General features: G+C 34.9%; 1 non-coding gene and 1 pseudogene across 1 annotated transcript; one reads left to right on the forward strand and one right to left on the reverse strand.

Annotated features, from left to right (window-relative positions):
* Positions 1–640: 640 nt before the first annotated feature.
* Positions 641–1591, reverse strand: LOC119532896 (annotated as a pseudogene).
* A 17605-nt stretch (positions 1592–19196) lies between these two features.
* Positions 19197–19303, forward strand: LOC119533769. The gene has a single exon (XR_005216873.1). It is a non-coding gene; the product is annotated as a U6 spliceosomal RNA (small nuclear RNA).
* The last annotated feature ends 4419 nt before the right edge of the window (positions 19304–23722 follow it).

The following is a 23722-nucleotide window of genomic DNA, read 5'->3' on the forward strand; positions in this document are numbered from 1 at the left end:
CAAATCTATTCACTATCTGATCCCTAACCTGGCATGGTTTACTGTGAGAATTCTATACACAAAACAAAATTATCTCAATGCATTTAGTTCTTCGGTTCAGATGGCAAAATTTGAAAAGCAAGGGTTATATGTAGGAATGCTTTTAAGTACACAAAGGAGGAAGAAGGGGAAGTATTGATATGTGATCAGATTTATTCTGCAAACTATCTATTGTGAGAATAGTGCATCAATATCTTTATATGTACTATAGTAACACCTGCCACTAATTTGGGATATCAAATGAGGTGATTACAAATATCCATAAATTAAATACTAGTCTGAAAGTTTTAAAATATGATTTAAATATTTTACGTTAGTATTTGATACCTGTTTGCATTTTTCAAACTGAGCAGAAGCAGCATGAATTTGAAAGAAATATTAACTTTTATAAAAAATGAACACATGATTAAAATTAATTTTAGCCTGAGTAAAATAGGAACAATTTCATAAACAATTGATAAGAAATTCCATTCTAGTCTTATATGACATAGTGTGTTTCTCCTAGAAAAACAAAGAAAGTGTGCCCTATGATATTTCAGATATAACAGTAATTCATAAAGGAAGGTGCAGTGACCAGATTTTTATTATGGGCTGTTATTTATCACAAGGGAAAGCTGTGAGATTGTCATGAACTGATTTGTCGACTCCTCAGTTTTCTCATTGCTGCTATTACTTCCTTATTTCTTAAAGCATAGATCAAGGGGTTTAAGAGAGAGGTGAAAACAGTATAGAATATTGAGAGCTCCTTATCTGCTGGGAAGTTTCCAAATGGCCAGGCATAGATGAAAATGCAGGGTCCATAGAAAAGAGTCACCACAGTGATGTGGGCAGTCAGGGTGGCCCGTGCCTTGGCCATGCTCACTGAGGAACGACGTCGCACGGTGACCAGGATGACTGAATAGGATATTAGCAAGAGCACAAGGGAGCTCACAGCAATTAGATCACTGTCTGAAAGCATCAGAATCTGGAGGAGATAGGTATCAGTACAGGCAAGTTTGATAACCAGGGGAAGGTCACAGAAAAAGCTGTCCACTTTATTGGGGCCACAGAATGGAAGGTTTACTGTGAAAACCAGCTGACTTACCGAGTGCAGAACCCCAATGAACCAGGAGCCCACCACTAGAGCTGTGCACTTGCGTAAGCTCATGATGGCTGCATAGTGCAGGGGTCGACATATGGCTACATATCTATCATATGCCATGGCCACCAGGAGCATCATTTCTCCACCACCAAAGACATGATGAAAGAATATCTGAGCCATGCAGCCCTCAAAAGAGATGGTCTTGTGCTCCACGAGGAAGTCAGCAATCATTTTGGGGGTGGCAAAGGTTGACAGACACACATCAATGAAGGAGAGGTTACTGAGCAGGAAGTACATGGGTGTGTGTAGCACAGGTTCAGAGATGATTGTAAGCACAATGAGGAGATTCCCCAGCACAATGGATAAATAAACAAGTGTAAAAAATGCAAAATAGAAAAGTTGAAGCTCTCGAGGACCTGAAAGACTATGCAATACAAATTCAGTCACTAGTGACGTATTTCCCTGGTCCATGATTTCCAATTTCTGATCCCAGGTCAGGAATTTTCCTGCAAAGTAAAATGGAAATGGAAATAACATCATAGGCTGTGAGACCAAATGAGTCAAGCCAAACCCAAATTCCACTCAATGTACTTACGTACTTTAGATTCTCTTAAGCACTCAAACACATGCAGCAGGCAATCATTTGTTTTGTAGCTGCTGAACATTCTTTACTTTCGTATGTGTACTGCAGCATGACCCCTATATTATAAAAATACAATTATACACCTCATCTCCACCATTTAAAAATTCCTACAAAACAGGATAAATGGGACAGTGAAGCTCTGGAGTAAGACTGACAGATTTCAAATTCTTCGTCTTATAATTCCTGGTGCTGTGACCTTAGGCAAATTAAAGCCCCTGTGGTTTGGTTTTTACATCTCTAAATTGTGGAAAATAATAGTATATGCCTCATAGGATTGTTGTAAGGCTAGAAGAATTAGAAAAGCTGAAATACTTCAAGAATTGCTTGGCCCATAGTTGGTATTCAATATATGTTAGGTCTTTTGCCTTTGTTTCCCTTACCGTGAAAATATTTACGTGTGCAAATTAACATGATTACAAATAGAAAACTGTGTAGTGATCCTAATTAAGAGTGATATTATACTGATATATATATCACTGTACATAAACTACAAATTGTTTACAACATACCACTGAACAATATGTCATAAATATTGTTGTATTTTATTATAGGGATGTTTTCGGTTTTCCTTATTATTAACAGTTCTATGATAAATTTAATTTTAGTTAAAGCTTTATGTGCATAAATGATTAGTTGTTTAATATACATCATTATAATTATGCACTTCAGAAATTTTTGGTTCATTTTAAAAATTTCATCTCTCTGAAATGATGTATGAGAATGCACATTCTGATCTCAACCTTGTTTGACAAACTAGCACACTAAATTTTCTATCTTTGCATATTTGCTACATGAAATTGTATCATTTTGATGTTTCTATACATTTTATAATATTAATGGGTTTGACCATTTATTCATACATAAATTGGCCATTTGTATTTTTTCACTCATCAATTGCCATTCCATGACCTTTGCCCAATTTTCTACTGGGCTGTTCACCTTTTTACTATTTGCTCTAAGAACACTTTATGTATTAAAGTATTACCCTTTTTACAAGTATTCCACAAGAATTTGGTTTGCTTTTTCCCTTTTAAATTCATGTATATTTTCTATAAAATTGTTTAAAATCTTTTGATAAATTCAGATCTATAATTTTTCCAAATTGTTTCTGCTTATGTTGTCCTACTTAAAATGTCTTTGTACAATCTTTATGTTTTTATTATTTCAAGAACTGTACTGAAAGACTTATGAATTAATAACTTCCAAGTTCTTAGATAAGATTTATATGCCATGATGTTTATGAAGAAAGTATATTAAGTGAGTTCAGAGGAGTGAAAATTTGAAAAGTTTCCCCTCCAAATGACAGCTATCTTGGACAAAGAGGGGAGGGGGTGGCAATGTTGTGGAGGTGGTGATCACTTCATATGCCAGAGAAGATGAAATTCCTTCATAGAAATTACAACTTAAGGGTTGAAGGAGAGTAAGAGTGAGGATTTTCAACATACCTCTGTCCTCTAAAATCACACCACAAAAATTCTATTCCTTGTAGCTGGTCCTTTTGCCTAAACCATGATAAGGAATACTATAAATTGGCTAAAATTTCTTGCATTTCCCTTGTAATGAGACATATATTATCCCTTATTTTAGTTTTCTAAAATAAGCTTCCTCAGAATAAATATATTACCTCTTCAAAATTCTACTTAGTAAAGTCTTCCAAGATCTAAAATAAAACTCTCATTGATTCATTTAACATTCATCAGCATATTCTGTTTTATATCTGAGAAATAATGTAACATGAAATGTAAAAATGCATATTAAAAATCAGAATACAAATGTTGAAAATCTGAGTTGTTTTAAATGAACATCTTTGAATACCACAATGCTATCACATGTCATTAATTCGGGTGAACTTTTAGTAAGAATGTGGAAGAACACAATATTTTAATATAAACATTTTAGGGATCTTTCAGATGTCTAGTTCACAAACTAGGGAATACAATTAGCTATTGGAAACCAAATATAACCCAAATCTCTGCCACTGGCTATGTAATTTTGAATAATTACATAAACTCTGCACCCTATAAACATAATAGGAATTATGAAAAATTAAATGTTTGTTCTCTTCTGTCCCAAAGTAATTATAGAGGCAAATTAAAGGTAAAATGAATAAATACACAAATAGCTAAATCAGGAAGGGGAAAAATTCATAACAAACAAGCTGAAAGACATGCAAAAGGGAAGATGGACTCTCTCAAACTTATCCTGATGCAAGTAAAAGAGCTAAGTTGAGTTTTTCTGTATGTGACTATGAGCTCTAAATTATGGGCATGCCACCCATCAGCTAGCAGAACTTAGGTATTAATGACAACAATATGTAAATATCTTGTAGACTCTTAAAGTATGGAACTCAAAATAATATCTGTAATACACAATAAACCAAGAATGACACAGTGGACTATCGATTTTGTTAAATTGTCCATCAAAAAATTTTATAAAAATTTCCAAAGAAGTGATTAAAATAACTAAAATAGATTCATAGGATAATTATTTCTTTCACTAATTCACTCACTTGGAAAACTCCCTTGGTTTCATCCAATTACTCAGAAGTGATGTTATAAGCATGTGTGTGTGTGTGTATTTGAGAATTCTCACAATAACCGTTAAAGTATAAATTTATCTTTATATTACATTATCTCAGTTAAGTTAAATCATTGCCCAAACCATATGGCAAAGAAATGACAAAACTGTAATTTTCATTGCAGAAACTGGATGCTAAGGCATTATGTTGGCATAATACATGATGGAGATCAATGCAACAACAAAACTCTCTGTGTGCCTCTATGTCTAAAGAAGCAATTTAATTCAAACAAATATATTGGCTGTTCACTGTAGCACCACAATTATGACATATATATATGAAATTTTAAACTCAGAGATCAGAGTGGCTGACTCTGTAGAAGAGAAATGCACTGTTGCAGGCATGAAGTTAAATACTTCATTTCAGAACCTTAAAGGGAGTTCAAACACTGTGAGATAAATTCCACCTCATTAATTTAGTTGGAGTAATAAAAGATTATATCAATAGAGTTCATCTACAGAAAACTATTTGAAGTGGCAGAAGTATTAAAACTTACATGAGTCATTGCTGGGATGCCATATAGATTCATTAAGAGAGGTGGAATTTGTCCACTCTTTTTATTTCAGGAATTCCACAGGAATAACCTAAGGTATTGTGATGATATAAAAAATGCATTCTTCTCATATTTGCTTGAAATGTCCTTCTCTTTGCATTTAACACACTTTATATATGAGGAGGTAGTGTTGGAGAGGTATTTATCATTGAAGGGTAATTTTGTCCCAGGGGGCCATTGCTAACAAGTCCTTTAAGTCATAACCTAGCAAATATTTCTATGTAAGGATAAATACATTGAAAGACCATGCTTCCAGACAACTCTCTACACTTGTTATTTTAACAGCCTCTTATAACTAGCGTAGAATTCATTTTCTATGAATATTTATGCACAGGTAAGATTTCTGAGCATTGTCTAGAGTTGTAATTGAATCCTCATGAAGCATGTTTTATTCTCTTTGCAGAATCAGTTCAGTCCCAATCACTATCATCAACATTTTCTTTGAAAAGCATTGGTTCATGCCAGATTCTAAACATTGCAATGATAGGTATAGTAAAATATTACAATATAGAAAATTATAACTCAGTTGGCAAAACAGAATGTCATTTTTCTACATCCCCCAGATTAAATTTAATTCAAGAAATTTTAAAAATTGAGTATCTAATACATGCAAAACCACAGAATAAGTAAGGCAAAGAGTTTATCTTCAAGTAGTTTGTAATTTCGAAGGTTTAGTTAAGGAAATAAACAGAAGCACACTGCAAAATAGAAAGTTTACATATTTTAGGAGAATTGCAAACAAAAAGATACATAAATTCAACACTGGGAAAGATAATATTTTGTTGGAAAGATCAGGAAAGAGAGAAGAAACATGAAGACGGAAAGAAGGGAAGGGGAGGAAAACACAAAGGGGACAGAAGAGGGCAACAAAGTAGTATTTGTCAAGAGGGCAAAAATATATTATTAACTGAGATGCACCGTTTTGAAAGGCAGAGTGAATTAAGGAAGATTGCATACTGCATGTAGGTCAAAATAAGCAAATATATGAGTAAAGAAAATTGGAAGAGGTCCCAGAATAACTACTCCAGCTTGGCTAGAGATAGCATATGCCGGAGAGTTTTAATGGACTGTGTTTTGGAAGACATCAAGGAAAGGCCTTGTAATTTTGTACTTAACCTGTTGGAACATGGAATGCTATTTTCTGTTCCAGTGCAGGAGAATATGCTTTAGGAAAATGTCACTGACAGTGGCTGTGGAATTGACTGGAGGGGGAAAAGGCTACAGGTTATTGGAGACTATTGCAGAAGTTTCCTGTATTCTCATGGATGCCATTAGACAGGCATAGACAACGAAAGGATAAAAGTAATAAAATCTCATGGATAGGAATTTCAGACTTAACTGATTGCAAGCAAAGGCCAAGAAGAGGCAAGAAAATAAGATTATAAAAGACATGGGAAGAAAGAGAGGGATTTTCTAATCCAGGGAATTTCAAACCTTGATCCATGGACCTCTGGAATGTTACACAGGTACCTTATGTGCTCTAAGGAAAGAGGAGGCTCCAAATCTCCATCTACCTCCAATCTGCTGCTCTCGGGGCAGCTTTCCACTTATTTGTTTATGCTGTAAGCTCATGCATTTCATATTCTAAAAAGTGTTGCAGTGCTTATTTTTATTTTGGTTGAGAAATGACTGATTTAGCTCAGTCTCCTTCTTCTATACCTGTGGATCTGCAATTCAAGTGAGTTGAGTAAATTCCTCAAGATTCCAAAACCTTTGGAGCAGTTTTGAACACAAACTAGGTCTCCTTGGTTACAGCCCAACCCTTTCTAGCATAGTGGATTGATTTCTACAACCAGCAGCAGTTACAAAAAAATGTATGAGCCTATTTAAATCTAATTAATACCCTTCCATAAAAGAATCAATCCTTTAATAGTTGTCTAGAGTAAATTTTAAAATACACAATCATTGACTTAAGGGCTGCAAACATTGGGGAAGGTGTTTAAGGTTTTCTATTCTGTTTCTTCATGCCAACATAATATGATAAATTCCTACATATAGAAGATTATTTTTTAAGCATCTGTTTAATAATTTTTGTCTACTAATAGTAAGAAGTCCAGGGTGACTGGAAATGAGTGAACAAGGATAAGAATCTTTGCAGATAAGATCAGAGATGGAATACAGATTAGAAGGCATTGGGGCTGTAGGCCATTGCATCAACTGTTGTTTACAGTGCACATAATGGATAAAATATCTGGAAGGAGTTAGTCTTGGAAACCTGTTAGGAGGCAGTTGTAAAAATCCAAGTAGATGAGAATGGAGTAGATGTGATAGAGATCATGAGAAGTGGACAGATTCTGAGCGTATTTTCAAGATGGAACCAGTGGGATTTGTTGAAATATTTAAAGAGTGGTGTAAGAAAAATTATCAATTTTGACTCCAAATTCTTGGCCTGATCCATTAGGAGGATGAAAATTCCATTGACTGAGAGGGGTTCTACCAACCTGGAGGAACAGGCTTTTGAAGGACTCTTAGGAGTTCAATTTTGGACATGTTAAGTGTGAAATGAGTGACAGAAATCTAAGTGATGATGGGTATTGAAATTTGGAGTTCAAAGGAAAGGCCCAGTTGAAAAAATAAATTTATGCCTCATGACTATATAAATAGTATTTAAAGCCTTGCAGTTAAATTAGTTCACCAAAGGAGTAGGAGAGATAATAAGGCCCTCGGGGGCTGGTACAGCAGAGAGACCAAAGAAAGCACCAGGAACAGAGCAAGACACAAACTTCATTAGGGGAGGTTACTTACAGGAGTGACGCAAGAAGCCAGTCCTAGCATAGTGGATTGATTTCTACAACCAGCAGCAGTTACAAAAAAATGTATGAGCCTGTTCAGAGCTCAGTGTGAAAGCCACTCTCCAAATTAGGTCATAATTAGCAAGTCTAATTTTAGAGGCCTGAAACAAAGACATTCCAAAGAGCATGAGGACATAGATATACGAAAGGGGTCTTGTGAGGAAAGGAGGTAAGGGAAAGATGAACTATCCTCAGAGTGTCAGATAACACCTCAAGGACTCTGGAGAAGAGTAAGGTGCACAGGGTGACATCCTGTGCAGAGGAGAGCCTGGAGCAGCTCACATTGACCACCTGCACTTCCTGCCTCCTTTATGGAGATTAGCTTAAACATTTGCTTACCCAGATCATGCAGGCTGCTGTGTGCTTTCTGGATTTTACAGAGTGTCAGAGAGAGGCCTGGGCCCTGGGTTCCCACAGTTACCCTCTGACATTAAGAAGAAAAGAAGAAAACAAAAGAATTTATTTCATAAAAGCTTTGTGACCTTGAGTTAGGCAAGGATTTCTTAGATACAACCTGAAATTCACAATCCATAGAACAAATTGATATATTTAACATCTTGGAAAGTAAATGCTCTGCTCTTCAAAAGACATTGTTTGAATAAAAAGGCAAGCCACAAGGAGGGAGAAAATCTTTACAAAGCATACATGAGGGTGAACTTGTATCCAGAAATACTTAAAGCATTCTCAAAATCCAATAATAAGAAAGCAAGCAACCCAATAAAAAGCAATGAACAAAAGATTTCAAGAGACATTTGACCAAAGATATACAGATTTCAAAAAAAAAAAAAAATCTCACTGAAGGATGTTCAGCATACCTATTCCTTAGGGAAACAGTAATTTAAACTACAGTGAGACACAAAGTCACACTTAACAGAAAATCTAAAATTAAAGACTAATCATACCAAGTTTGGTGAAGATATGGAAGAACCGGAACTTTTGTGAGAATGAGGGAAGGTAAAATGATAAAAGCACTTAAGAAAACAGTTTGACAGTTTCCTAAAATGTTAATGATACACCTATATTATGATCTAGTCCTTCCATTCCTAGTTATATGTCTAAAAAGATATGAAAGCAACAAATATTTGTACACAAATATTTGTAGCAGCTATATTAGTAGTAGCCAAAAATGGAAATAATTCAAATGTTTTTCAACAGAGGAAAGGATAAATAAACTGTGGTATAGACATACAATGGAAAACACTACTCAGAAATAAAAACGAACAATTATAGATACATATAACAACAAGGATGAAACTCAATGTTACTGAGTGGGAGAAATCAGAAAAAAGAGTACAAATGGCGCACTGGGGAAGGGTGGGAGAAAACTATAGAGCAATGGATATGATCATTATTTTGACTGTGGTGGTAGTTTCACTGATATATACATATACACACACATACACATATATATGTCAACATTTATTAAATTGTGCGCTTCAAATATATTGTTTATTATATACCAATTATACTCTAATGAAGCTTTTTCTAAAAAATACAACTTCCATAGGATCCAACAATCTCACACTTAGGTATCTACACAAGAGAAATACAAACTAATGTTCACGCAAAAACGCATACACTACTGTCTATAGTAACTTCATTCATAATCACCACAAATGAGAAACCAGCCAAATATACTACATTTGGTAAATGGATAAATAAAAGAGTGGTACCTCCATACAATGGATTGCTATTCATCAATAAAAGGAATCAACTACTGACTCATGCAACAGCATGGATGAATTTTAAATGCAATTTGCTAACTGAGAGAAGCAGACCCTTATAACCTACATACTACATGATTCCATTTATATGATAGTCTGGAAAAGGCAAAACTGCAGAAGCGAAACACACTGGTGGTTGCCAGTGATTCTGGGAAGGGGGAGAACTTGTCTGTATAGTGGTTGTATCAGGAGACTTTTGGGGGCATGGAATTGTGATAGTGAACATATGACTAAGCATTTTCAAAATCCACAGAAACCCACATAACAAAGAGTGAATTTAACTCTGTTTTTTAAAAATCCACAGGTAATTACAGAAGAGCTTTACTCTCTTAACCTGGAAAAAGTCATACAAGCTGATAAAACAATACTAAGTTTTTAATGGGCATGAAATGTTAGAGCAATTCACAAGAAAGAAAAACTTCATTAGATATAAGGGAAAATCAAAATAAAACAACAGTGAGAAATACTTATTTGCTCATTAAACAATCAGCTTAAAATTCTCTGCTCAATGATGTAAAGATCTGCTGAGTATGCAGGGAGAAAATACTCTGGAAAGCAATTTTGCAAAATGCATCAAGAAATTTAGCATATTCATATATTCTGTCTTCCTAATTTAACTGAGAATCTAAGGGAAGAAAAGGATCAAGAACTCGCAAAAATACTCAGTAGTAAACATATGTGCATGATGAAACATTTTATTTATTAATTTATTTTGTAAATATCTCTGATTTTTTTTTTTACAAAGTAATATTTAGGCATTTCTATGGCTGTGACAAATGCATAGAGACTTTTCTCCACTGTCACAATTCCCCAGAACAGTTTCAACACCTAGAAGTTTCCTGATGCTCCCTGAATATAGACTATTTCTCCCCCCCTCCCCAAAGCCCTGGCAGCCTCTTATTTGTTTTCCTTCCAACAGCCTTTATTAAATTATATAATTAATAGTTATGACATTTAGGAAAATGTTTAAGATGTAACAAATGAAATAAGTATATTTACAGCATGAAGCCCGAGTGACCCACAGAATGGCGCTGAGCTTTCTGCTTCAGGGCGCGCCGCAGCAGGAGGTGGGTGCCGCCCTCTGCCAAATTCCAGCTGAGCCACCTGGGCGGGGACTCCCCTCTGTGCTCCTCGCTGCCTGGATCCTTGAGGAACGTGCCAGGGGTGCAGATGTCGCCTATGCCTTTCAATTCACTGCTGGCAGCACGCAAACCATGATGAAGAAAGAGAAAACTTTCCATCAGGGTAAGGCAGAGTGGGGCCTCTTCATCTCCTACCTGGAGCGCACCCCTGAGAGCTGGGGTCCCTGAAGTGCTGTTTTCTCAGAATCACCTGCTCCCATTCTGGGTAGTGCCTCAGGAAATGTCTGCCTGGAAAATGAGACTCTCCATTCCATCCTGGTGTCTGATAATAGGACAGAAAGCCATAAATGAAACTCAGAAACATCACATATAAATTTGTAAACCAAGTAGCACCCTTCAAAGGAGTTGTAACAAAGGAGAAATCTTAAAGGATATAAAAAGATATATCAAAGGAGAAATCACAAGGAAGATTATAAAATTATTTCTATCTGAATGAAAACACAGCATATTAAAATCCTGGGATTCTGGTAAATCAGAACTTAGATGGATGTAGAGCTCTAAATACTTATACTAAAAATAAGAAATTTCTCCAATCAGTAACCTAATCTTTCACAATAGGAAACTCACAAAGAAGAACAAACTAAACCTAATACAGCAGAAAAAGGATAATAAATATTATAATGCAAAACAATGAAATGGAACACAGAAAAACAACAGAGAAAATCAGTGGAACCAAAAGTTGGTTATTTGGAAAGGTCAAGAAAATTGGCAAGCCTTTAGTTAGACTGATGAGAAGAGGAGACATATTACAAAAATCAGGAATGAATAAAGGAATATCAGTATAGACCCTGCAGAAAATAAAAGAATTATACTACCATGAACAACTTTATGCCAACAAATGAGAGAACTTTCATGACAATGAAAAAATGCCTGAAGAGGCACACATTACTAAATATGAGTCAAGAAGAAATAGAAACTTTAAATAGACTTTTAACAAGTAGAGAAATTGAGTTTGTAATTAAAAATATGCCTACAAGGAAAAGTCCAAGTTAAATAGCTTCACTGATAAATCTCAAAGCATTTTAAAAAGAAATAACATCAATTCTTCAAAACACTCATCCAGAAAATAGAGAAGACTGGAACTCCTCCCAACTTTTTACATGGAGGCAGTATTTCCCTGATGCCCAAAGACTTCACAAGAAGATAAAACTGTAGACCAATATCCATCATGACTATAGACAGAAAATTCACCAAAAATATTAGCAAACCAAAAATCCGACAATATAATTAAAGGATTTTACATTATGATTGTCATTGATTAGAATCATGCCCCCAACCCCCCCCAAAAAAAACATCAGTTGATGCCTTAATCCCCAGTAGCTCAAATGTGACCTTATTTTGACACAAGAAATAAATAATGAAAATTTCCCAACTTATGAAAAACATAAAATTACAGGTCCAAGAAGAGCAGCATACCCTAAACACAATTGATTCAAATAGAACTTCTCCAAAATATTAACTAATCATATTGTCACATGTCAAAAAAGTAAAAAAAGAGAATTCTGAAAGCAGCAATAGAAAAACCATCACATACAAGGGAAGCTCATTAAGACTAAGTGTGGATCTCTTTGCAGAAACCACGGAAGTGAGAAGACAGTAGTGTGATATATTCAAGATCTGAAAAACTGCCAACCAAGAATCCTATATCTGGCAAAACTGTTCTTCAAAAATGAAGGAGAGTTTACAATATTTACAAATAAATGGACACTGAGAGAGTTTAAGGACAGAAGACCACCTCTGAAAGAAACACTAAAGGGAGTGCCACAGAGAAATAGGAAAAGACAGGAGAGAGACAGGTTTGGAGAAAAGGTGTTGAAATGAATATTAGCAGTAAGGGTAAGTAAATGGGTACACAAGTTATCAGGAGATAAAAGGGGTAGAGCTCAGGCATTTCATGATGTAGTAGTATAGAATGTTTAACAGGATTGATTGCATAGATCCAGAAATAGATTGCACAATACTGTGTGATGGTAGTAAGTACAATAACAAGGATGAATGTGAGTATAGTGGAAACAGGAAGGCTAGCGGCATGTATGACATCAGAAGGAAAGATAGAAGATAAGAACTGGGATTGTATAATTTAGTTGTCAATGATCATGCTTAAATGTACAAATATAAGAATGTTTTTACATAAGGGAGAACAAATGAACTTTGCAAGGTGTTGAAAATGGGATGCTATTGGGGAAAATACAATCAGTGCAAACCAGAGGCTATAGTTAATGGTAACTTTGTAATATGCCTCCATTAATTTTAACAGATAGTATACAAATGCTAAAAGTCTATAAGAGGGGGATAGCAGAGAGGGGTGTGGGATTCTTGGCAGAGCTGTTGTTGTCTGAATTATTTACTGAATTTTTTTCAATGTTGTTTTCTTGTTCTTTTTTTCTTTTTTCTTTTTTTCTCCTCTTCCTCTTTCTTTGTGAAAGAAATGGAAATATCCTCATATAGATTGTGATGGAGAAAGCATAACTATGTGATTCTACTGGGAACCATTGATTGTTTACTTAGGAGGGAATATATAGTGTGTGAATAAAACTGTTTAAATAAACATAGGGATACAAGTTCTGGAGAAATGTGGAAAGAGGGATGTACCTATTCACTCTTGGTGGGGAAATAGAATAGTGAAGCCCATCTAGATGGCAGTGTTGTGGTTACACAGGAAGCTAAGTATGGGGTTGCCATAAGGTCCTGCAACTAGTTATTGGGTATATACTTGGAAGAACTGAGAGCAGGGAAATGAATGGACATTTGCTCACTGGTGTTTCCGGTGGCAGTATTCACAATTTTTAATGAATGGAGGTGGCCTAAGGGAACATCAGCTTAGGAAAGGAATGACAAACCGTGGTGTATACATACAATGGACTATTGAGTGACTGTGAGAAGGAATGAATTTGTGAGGTATGCAACAAGGTGAATGGAACTTGAGGAAAATATGTTGAGTGAAATGCACCAGAAATGAAAAGACAAATATTATAATGCCTCACTAACACTATTATGTGCAGACTCTGAGAATTGAATCTGAAAGCATAGGTTATCAGGGGAAGGCTTATAGTAAAGATTCCGAGAGTGTTAGCTCTTAGAGCAATTGCTTCTCTTCCTGAGCTGTAATGGTTATTTCTAAATTCTGAGATTCTGGGATCTTTGTGTGATGGTTAGGTTCATGTGTCAACTTGGTGAGGTGATGGTGCCCGGGTATCTGGTCAAACAAGCACTGGCCTAACCATTACCGCAAGGATATTTGTGGCTGGTTAATACACCAGAAGGCTGGTTTATTAAATCATTAGTCAATTGGCTACAGCTGTGACTGATTATATCAATGAAGGGCTTGTCTTCCACAATGAGAGAATTCAATGAACTGGCTTTAATCCAATCAGTTGAAGACTTTTAAGCAAGACAGACAGAGGACCTTCACTTCTTCTTTGGCTAACCAGTGAAGCATTTCCTGAGGAGTTCATTGAAGTTTCCAGTTCGTTTCTGAGGAGCTCATCAGACATCTTCATTTGAGTTGCCAGTTTGCTGCCTGCGCTATGGAATTTGGACTCATGAATACCCACAGTTACATGAGACACTTGCATAAAATCTTATATTTATAGAGATCTTTTGTTGATTCTGTTTCCCTAGAGAACCCTAACTAATACAGTGTATAACCTGATCAGTCCCTGGAACTTTAAGTATATGTGTGACACCTGAGAGTGAGAGTTCAGCAGCTTTGAATGTTATCATCATATCATGCAGCAAATGTTAAAGAGGCTAAAAAAGAGATCAGACTTCAATTAGAGATATGAAATCGACTTGGTTAGGGCTGAGGTAAACCAGACTAAAGGGTAAAGGACAATGTGGATGGTGTTTTTTAACTTCAACTCCTGTGTGAGATCAAAGGCAGAGATGTTTATTCAGTGCAAAATCTATACTTTCCGTAGCACACTATATAATTTATCTTGTATGGTCAGTTTGTTCAAACACCATAATTACATGGAATTTTGAATAGGGAGTGAGATCTGGTTGGTTTGTACAGGTTAGTATGAAGCCCTGATACACCCTAGAGTAATTTGGACAGAGAATAAAAATGTATTCACAAAGCTTCTTTGAGGGACTGGGGGGAAATGTGGAAATAATAAACCTCCACACCTGCAGAATTGCTGATGTTCTCACAAGCATTGGTCATTACCAGTTTAGAATGCTGAGCCATCAATCTTGGAGATTGCCCTGATGAAGCTTGTTACCACAAAAGAAAGGCTAAGCCCCTTATAATTGGGCCAAAGAGTCTCCACAGGGAATTCTTTTATTCTCAGTTTTGGCCTCTTTCTTTAAGCCAACTCTTCATGCAAATTCACTGGCTTCTCCCCTACATGGGACATGACTCCCAGTGATGTAAATCTCCCTGGCATTGTGGAAAATGACTCTCAGGGATGAGCTGGGTCCCAGCATTATGGGATTGAGAAAGATTTCTTGACCAAAATGGGGAAGAGAAATGAAACAAAATAAAGTTTCTGTGGCTGAGAGATTTCAAATGGAGATGATAGATCATTCTGCAGATTATTCTTATGCATTATATCAATGATCCTTTTTAGTTTTTAGTGCATTAGAATAGCTAGAAGGAAATACCTGAAACTGTTGAATTGCAAACCAGTAGCCTCGATTCTTGAAGATGATTATATAATTATATAGCTTACATGGTGTGACTGTGTGATTATGAAAGCTTTGTGGCTCACACTGCCTTTATCCAGTTATGGACAGATGAATAGAAAAGTGATGACAAAAAAATAAATGAATAATGGGGATAAGGGAGGATATGATGCTTTGAGTGTTCACTTTTACTTTATTTTTATTCTTATTTTTATTTTTTTTTTTGGAGTAAAGAAAATGTTCAAAAATTGATTGTGATGATGAATGCACAACTAACTATATGATAGTACTGTGAACAATTGATTGTACCCTGTGGATGATTGTATGTTATGTGACTATATCGCAATAAAACTGAATTTTAAAAAAGGAAAAGGAAATTCTGAGAAAACATCACAGCCAAGAACAGCCTAAGGATATATGACAACAAAAAGTAATGTGGTATCCTGGATGAGATCCTGGAACAGAAAAAGAATATTAGGTAAAACACAAGGAAGTCTGGAAAAGATATGGGATTTATTTAGTAATGATGCATTAATATTGGTTCATTAATTGTTTCAATATCATACTAAAGTAAAATGTGAATAATAGGAGAAACTGAGTGTGGGGTATATGGGAGCTCTCTGTATTACCTTTGCAACTTTTTTATATATTTATATTTTTAAATTAAAAGTATATTTAAAAAATAAAAAAGATACTGATAGGTAAATGAAAAGGTGAGCCACTGACTTTGTAGAAAATATTTATATCCATAATACAACAGATTTCAAAAGGAAATCTCATACATTGCTGGTCAGAATGCACTTTGGAAAGAAGTTTGGCAATTTCATGTAAAGCGAAACATATGATTACTATATATCCCAGAAATAATACCCTTAGGTATTTATCTAAAGTGAATGAAAGCAAAGGTCCACACAAAGAACTATGCATGAAAGTTCATACAACCTTATTCATGATAATTTCAAAAGTAAAGAAAATAAAAACAAAAACAAATGTCCTTCAATTGGTGGATTAATAAATCATTGCATATCAACATAATGAAATACCACTCAGCTATTACCAGGAACAACGTAATGACACATGGAAAAACAAAGATGAATCACACAAGCTATGCTAAGTAAGGTTTCTCAGTCTCAGCACTATTGACATTTTGGACCAGATAAATCTTTGTTCTAGGGGGTTTTCTTGTGGTTGCAAAATGTTATGCGGTATCCTTGGCCTTTACCCACTACATGCTAACAACACCCCACTGCCAGAGCCATGACAATCAAAAATGTCTCCAAGCGTTGACAAATGTCCCATAGGTGCAAAATGACCCTAAATTGAGAACTACTAGAATAAATGAAAGTAACCAACACAAAAGGCTACATACTGTTTGCATCAATTTATCTGAAATTCTGAAAAAGGAAAAACCATACTGACAGAATGCAGATCAATGATTGCCAGGGTTCAGGGTGTAAGCCGAGGGGCTTTATAATAAAGGAGTATGAGGAAATGTTTTGGAATGATTGAAATATTGTAGATCCTGACTGTGGTAGCAGCTACACAACTGTATGTATATATCAAAACTAATTGAATTATACACCTAAAATTGGTGAATTGTATTGTTGTTAAATTTTCCACAGTAAAGCTGATTTTAAAAGGCACCCAATATCCATGCCATAAAAATATGCAACTGTTATAAAAAACATTAGTTTGATCTGAATATACTCATCTAAAATATGTCCATACCATATCATCAAATGAAAAGTAAATTGACAAGTAATGCATATTATATTATCATAATTATGTAAAATCATATAATAACAAAACATTCTATTTAAGAACATGAGCAGTAACAGACAAGGGTGTAAAGCATTGGTCTTACCTCAGGGAATGAGAATGGAGGCAGGAGAGGTGATTAATTTTCTTCTTCATATGTATTTGAACATTTTTTCATTTCCTTTTTTATTGTTTTAAAATACATGCAACATAAAATTTACCATCATTGACATTTAGTACATTCACAATGTTGTGCAACAATCACCTCTACTTCCAGAACATTTTCATCACCCCATAATAAAATCCCTTACCCATTCATCAGTTGCTCTCTGTACCCCCTTTCCCAACCCCCAGAAACCACTAATGTGCTTTCTGTTTCTATGTATTTACCTTTCCTGGATGTTTCCCACAAATGGAATCATACAACATGTGGCCATTTGTTATAAATTTGTACATGAATATTCATAGCCACACTATGTACAATAGCCAAAAGGAAGAAACAAAGCAAAATGCTAATCAAATGAACAATAGTTTAACACAATGCTGTGTATCTATACAATGGAATGTTTTTCAGCCATAAAATAGAATGGAGTATTGATATATGCTACAATATAGATGAATATTGAACACATTATGCTAAGTGAAAAAAGCCAGACATTTCTTATCTTTGAAATTTAAAAAATGTATATTAACATTTTTTTAAAAAGAAAGGTGTGAAATAAGTGATAATTGAATTGGTATTCTAGAAAGACAGCAATTCTTTAATGGTTCTGTATTGATTGATATTAGCTTTTTATTGGCTTCTTTTTGACCATTGTATTTGTAATTAATTATAATTAAAGATGCACAACTACTTTCATTTGGGGTGAAATTATAACAGATCTTAATTTTCAATGAATTTTTAACTTCATAAATATTTTTAACTTAATAAAATATATTTTTGGAAGCAGCATTATTCATGAATTGTTATTCCTACCCCTGCCCTACCTTGAAAGACTCACCATTGCCCCTTGTGGTGAACCTTTAAAACCCAAAACTAAATCCTTAGCATAACACCATGGTGCCAATTTGGATAGATTATGTCCCCCAAGGAAAAGCCATGATCTTTTAATCCAGTCTCATGGGACATTGGGATTAAGTTGTTTCCATGGAGATGTGACCCACCCAACTGTGAGTGACACCTTTGGTTAGGGTGTGACTTCTGGTTGAACGTTTCCATGGAGGTGTGGCCCCATCCATTCAGCATGGGCCTTGAGTAGTTCACTGGAGTCTTATAAAGGGGCTCACAAACCAAGGGAACTCAGAGGTGCAGCTTACAGAGACATATTAGAGACAGCCTTTGAAAGCAGACTTTTGCTCACAAGAAGCTAAGAGAGACAAATGCTCCAAGAGCAACATTTTGAAGAATGCACAGGAGCTGAGAGAAGAGCTGGAACACAACCCAGGATCAGCAAATGCCAGCCACATGCCTTCCCAGCTAACAGAAGGTTTCCAGATGCTATTGGCCTTCCTTCAGTGAAGCTACCTGATTGTTGATGCCTTACCTTGGACACTTTATGGCCTTAAGACTGTAACTGTGTAACCAAATAAACCCCCTCTATAAAAGTCAATCCATTTCTGGTATTTTGCATAATGGCAGTAGTAGCAAAATGAAACAACCATGTAATTTATTGTCATTATTTTTAATTTTAGTCATTCAGAGAAATGTGTGGTAAAAACTCATTTGCATTTAATGTGCATTTCTCTAATGTCTAATGCTGTTGAACAACTTATTTTCCATTTGTATACTACATCCTCTTCAGTGAAATATCTTTCTCATCTTCTGCCCATTTTGTAATTTTATTGCTTTTTTTGTTTGTTTTGTTTTTAATCTTTTGTTTTGAGAGTTGTTTACATATGCTGAATATTAGTGCATTGTTATTCAGCAAATTTAAATATTTTTCCACTTTTTAGTTATATTTTCATCTTGTTAATCTCATTTTGCAGATTAAATGTTTTTTTTTTAATTCATTGAAGTGCAATTTATTAATAATTCTTTTTATGGGTTGTGCTTTGGGTATTACATATAAGAACTCTGCCTACTCCTACATCCCAAGTATATCCTATTTTTTTCCTTTAGTTGTTATAGTTTTGTGTTTGACACTTAAATCTGTAATATATTTTCCTCCCTATGGATGTTCAATTGTTCCTGCAGCATTTAATGAAAAGGCTGTCTTTCTTCCATTGAATTGTTTTTACTCTCATGTCAAAAATAAGTTGAGTGCTTGCTTCGGCAGCACATACACTAAAATTGGAACAATACAGAGAAGATGAGCATGGCCCCTGCACAAGGATGATATGCAAATTTGTGAAGCAGTCCATATTTTTTTAAGTAGTTTTTATAATAATTATGGATTGTGGTAGATACCCTTTAGAAGTTTGAGGAAGTTCCCCTCTATTTCTAATTTTCTGAGTTTTGTTATCATGAATGGATATAATTTTGTCAAACAATGTGTAAGTGTTCCAATTTTTCCACACTCTCGCCAACACTTGTTAGTTTCTGTATTTTTTCTTGTAACAATCCTGGTGGGTGAGAAGTGGTATCACATTAGGATTTACATCTTCCTAATTATTAATGATATAGAGCATCTTTTCATGTGGTTGGCAATCTATATATCTTTTTGGAAAAATATCTATTCAAGTCCTTCACCCATTTTTAAATTGAGTTAATTGTCTTTTGTTTTTGAGTTATAGAAGTTCTTCATACATCTGGATGCTATACCTTTGTCAGATAAATGATTTGAAACTCTTTTATTCCATTCTGCGTGTGGTCCTTTCATTTTCTTGATGGCATCCCTTGAAACAAAGAAAGTTTAAATTTTGAGGAAATCTTATTCTGCTATTTTTTGTTGTTTTTGTTCCTTGTGCCTTGATGTCATATCTAAGAAATCATTGCCAAATGTAAGGTCACAAAGATTGACTTCTATGCCTTCTTCTAAGAGCTTTATGGTTTTTAGCATTTATGCTTAGGTTCTTCATACATTTTGAGTTAATTTTAGATATGGTGTGATATAAAGGTCCATCTCAATTCTTTTATAGATGGATTTTCAGTTTAATAAGCACCATTTGTTGAAGAGACTAATCTTTCCACATTGAATCCACACAGTTTTGATTACTGCAGTTTTATAGTACCTTTTGATACCAAAAAGGAATGAGTCCTCAAATTTTATTATTCTTTTTTACATTAATTGGCTCTTGAGCACTGGTTTTTCCATTTGTGCAATATTGATAGGATATGCATGTAATCCATAGATTGCTTTGGGTAATATTTTCATCCTAATGATATCATTTTACAATCCATTAACATTGGATATCTTACCATGTATTTAGGTCTTCTTTAATTTCTTTGTCCATGTGCTGTGGATTTCAGTGTACAAGTCTTTATATATTTGGTTAAGTTTATTCCAGGATATTTTATTATTTTAGATGCCAGAGCAATTGGAAATGTCTTCTTAATTAATTTTGGGGTTGCTCATTACTATTGTATAAAAATTCAACTGATTTTATGTGTTTATCTTGTGTCCTGTAACTTTGCGGAATTTGTTTATTAACTCTAAGTTTTTGTGTGGTGTGTATCAGAAGGACTTTCTGTCTATAAAATTATGATATCTGTGACTAGGGATAGTTTTACTTCTTGCTTTTCAGTTTGGAAGCCTTTTATATCTTTGTCTTGCCTATATACTCCGGCTGTAATTCCCAGTGCAATATGAATTGAACTGGAAAAAGCACATATCATTGTATTTGTCCTGATATTAGAGGTAAGAGCAGTCTTTCAACATACAGAATATGTTAGCTGTAGTTATTACCATTTTGAGGGAGTTCCTTTTTATTGTTTGCTTAAGTGATTTTACCCTGAAAGGATGTCAGATTTTGTCAAATGCTTTTTCTACATCAATTGACCATATCAGTTATTTTTCACTTATTCTATTAATGTGATGGTTTACATTGATATATTCATGTATTTTGAAACACTGCATTCCTGGGATAACTCCCGATTGATTGTGTTTTGCAATATTTTTTGTATGCTGCCAGTTTTCTATTTTTACTTTCTTTATTGGTGTTTGCATGATATGTCTTTTTTTTTTAAATACAGTTTTATTGGGATATATTCACAAATCCTAAAATCATCCACAGTGTACCATCAACTATTCACAGTACCAACACATAGTTGTGAATTCATCACCAGAATCAATTTTTGAACATTTCCTTACTCCAAATTAATTAATTAATTAAAGTAAAAATCAACACCTAAAATATTGCATACCCCTCATCCCACCCTATTTTTCATTTAATTCTGTCCCTATTTTTCTACTCATCTGTCCTTACACTGGGTAAAGTGAGTGGGAGCCACAAGGCTTTCACAATCACACAGTCAAACCATGTAAGCTACCCAGTCATGCAATCATCTTCAAGAGTCAAGGCTATTCCAATACACTAAAAACTAAAAAGGGATATCTATATAGTGCATAAGAATACCATCCAGAGTGATCTCTTGATTCCATTTGAAATCTCCCAGTCACTTAAACTTTATTTTGTTTCATTTGTCTTCCACCTTTGGCCAAGAAGATTTTTTTCAATCCCACTATGCTGGGTCCAGGCTCATGCCATGGAGTCACGTCCTATGTTGCCAGGATGACTTACATCCCTGGGAATCATTTCCCATGTAGTGGGGAGGGCAGTGAGTTCTCCTGCTGTGTGGGCTTAGAGAGAGAGGGCCATATGTGAACAAAAAAGTGGTTCTCTGGGGGTGACTCAGGCACAATTAAAAGTAGGCTTAGCATCTCCTTGGCAGTAACAAACTTTATAAGTGCAAGATGCAAGTCTGAGGGCTCATCCTACTAAATTGTTAGTCCTCAATATTTGTGAGAATATCAGTAATAACCCAGGTGGGTAAGTCCAAAATTTCCACATTTTTTCCCAGGTCCTCAGGGGGAACTTGCAAATATGTTTTTATTCTCTGCCCAAATTACTTTGGGATGTATCAGGATTTCACACTAACCTGTACAAACCTACCAGATCTCATTTCCTATTCAAAGTTCCATCTAATTATGGTGTTTGAGTAAACTGGCCATACAAGTTGAATTAGTTAGTGTGCTGCAAAAAAATATAAATCCTGCACCAAATAAATATCTCTTTCCTTGGTCTCACACAGAAGTTTAAGTTTTAAAACACAGTGAATATCCTCCTTTATGTTTTGGCCTGATTTGCCTTACTCCTAACCAGATACACTTCACACATATCTCTAATTGAAGTCTGAACACTTTTTCAGCTTTTTAACAATTGCTGTATGAGGTAATACTGACATTCATAGCTGCTGAGCTGTAGCTCTGAGTATCAGGTGTCACACAAATACCCAAAATGCCAGAGACTGACCAGGTTATACACAAAGAGCTCAGCATCTCAGAATTTAGAGATAACCATTATGACTCAGGAATAAATGTGACTACTGTAAAAGCTTTCAGTCTAGGGATCATTCCAATAAGCATTCCTAAGATAAGATGTGCTCTAAGATTCAATTCTGACTTCACACATAATAGTCCATATTAGTGAAACATTATGTTTGTTTTTTCATTTCTAACATACTTCACTCATAATTTTGTATTCAAGATCCAGTTACCTAGTTGCATGTCTGACAGCTTCATTCCTTCTTGCAGCTGCTCAATATTCTACTGTATGCATACACCAGAGTTCACTATTCTGTTCAACAGTTGATGTATCCTTAGGTTAACTCCATCTGTTGCAAATCATAAATACTGCTGCCATAAATGCAAGTGTGCAAATGTCCATTCATTTCCCTGCCCTCAGATCTTTCAATTATATACTCCATAATGAGATTGCATGACCTTATGGCATCCGTATATTTAGCTTCTTGTGGAAACACCACACTCTCATCCAGATAGGCTACACCATTCTATGACCCCACCAACAGTAAGTAGGTACATCCCTCTCTCTGTGTTTCTCCAGCACTTGTGTCCCTCTATTTATATTTTTCCTGCAATTTTATTGAGATACATTCAGATACCATACAATCATAAAGTGTATCAATTGTTCACATTATCATCCTATAGTTGTACATTCATCACCAAAATCAGCACTTGAACATATTCATTACTTCAAAAAAATTTTAATAAAAAAGATAAAAAAATTAAAATACCATAGAATACAATATAATAATGAGGTTAAACAACAACATCACTACCAGGAATCTCATACCCTCCCTTATATCCTTCTCATAGTCATTTAGCTTTGGTATATTGCCTTTGTTATGTTATTGAAAGTATATCACAATGTTACTGTTAACCGTAGACTCCAGTTTGCTTTGATTATATTTTTCCCCAATACCATCCCTTTTTTAACACCTTGCAAGGTTGACATTCATTTGTTCTCCCACATGTGATAATATTTTTATATTTGTACATTTCGTGACAATCATTGACTACTCTAGGTTTCACTAAGTTATACAGTCCCAGATTTTATCATCTATCTTTCCTTTTGTTGCCATGCTTGCCCATAGCACACTTCTTTCAGCTTTACTCATAGGCATCTTGTTCAGTGTACTTAAAATATTGTGCTATCATCACATAGTTTTATGCTATCAATTTCTAGATCTTTGCAATCAATTTTGTTTTACATTCTACCCTCTTTCTATCTCCTGATAACCTGTGTTTCAGTGTTTTCTCTCAAAATTTGCTCATTAATGTTAACTCATATTAGTGAGACCATGCATTGTTCGTCCTTTTACTTCTG

The sequence above is a fragment of the Choloepus didactylus genome, chromosome 4 (assembly GCF_015220235.1).
Source record: "Choloepus didactylus isolate mChoDid1 chromosome 4, mChoDid1.pri, whole genome shotgun sequence".
Taxonomy (NCBI): Eukaryota; Metazoa; Chordata; class Mammalia; order Pilosa; family Megalonychidae; genus Choloepus; species Choloepus didactylus.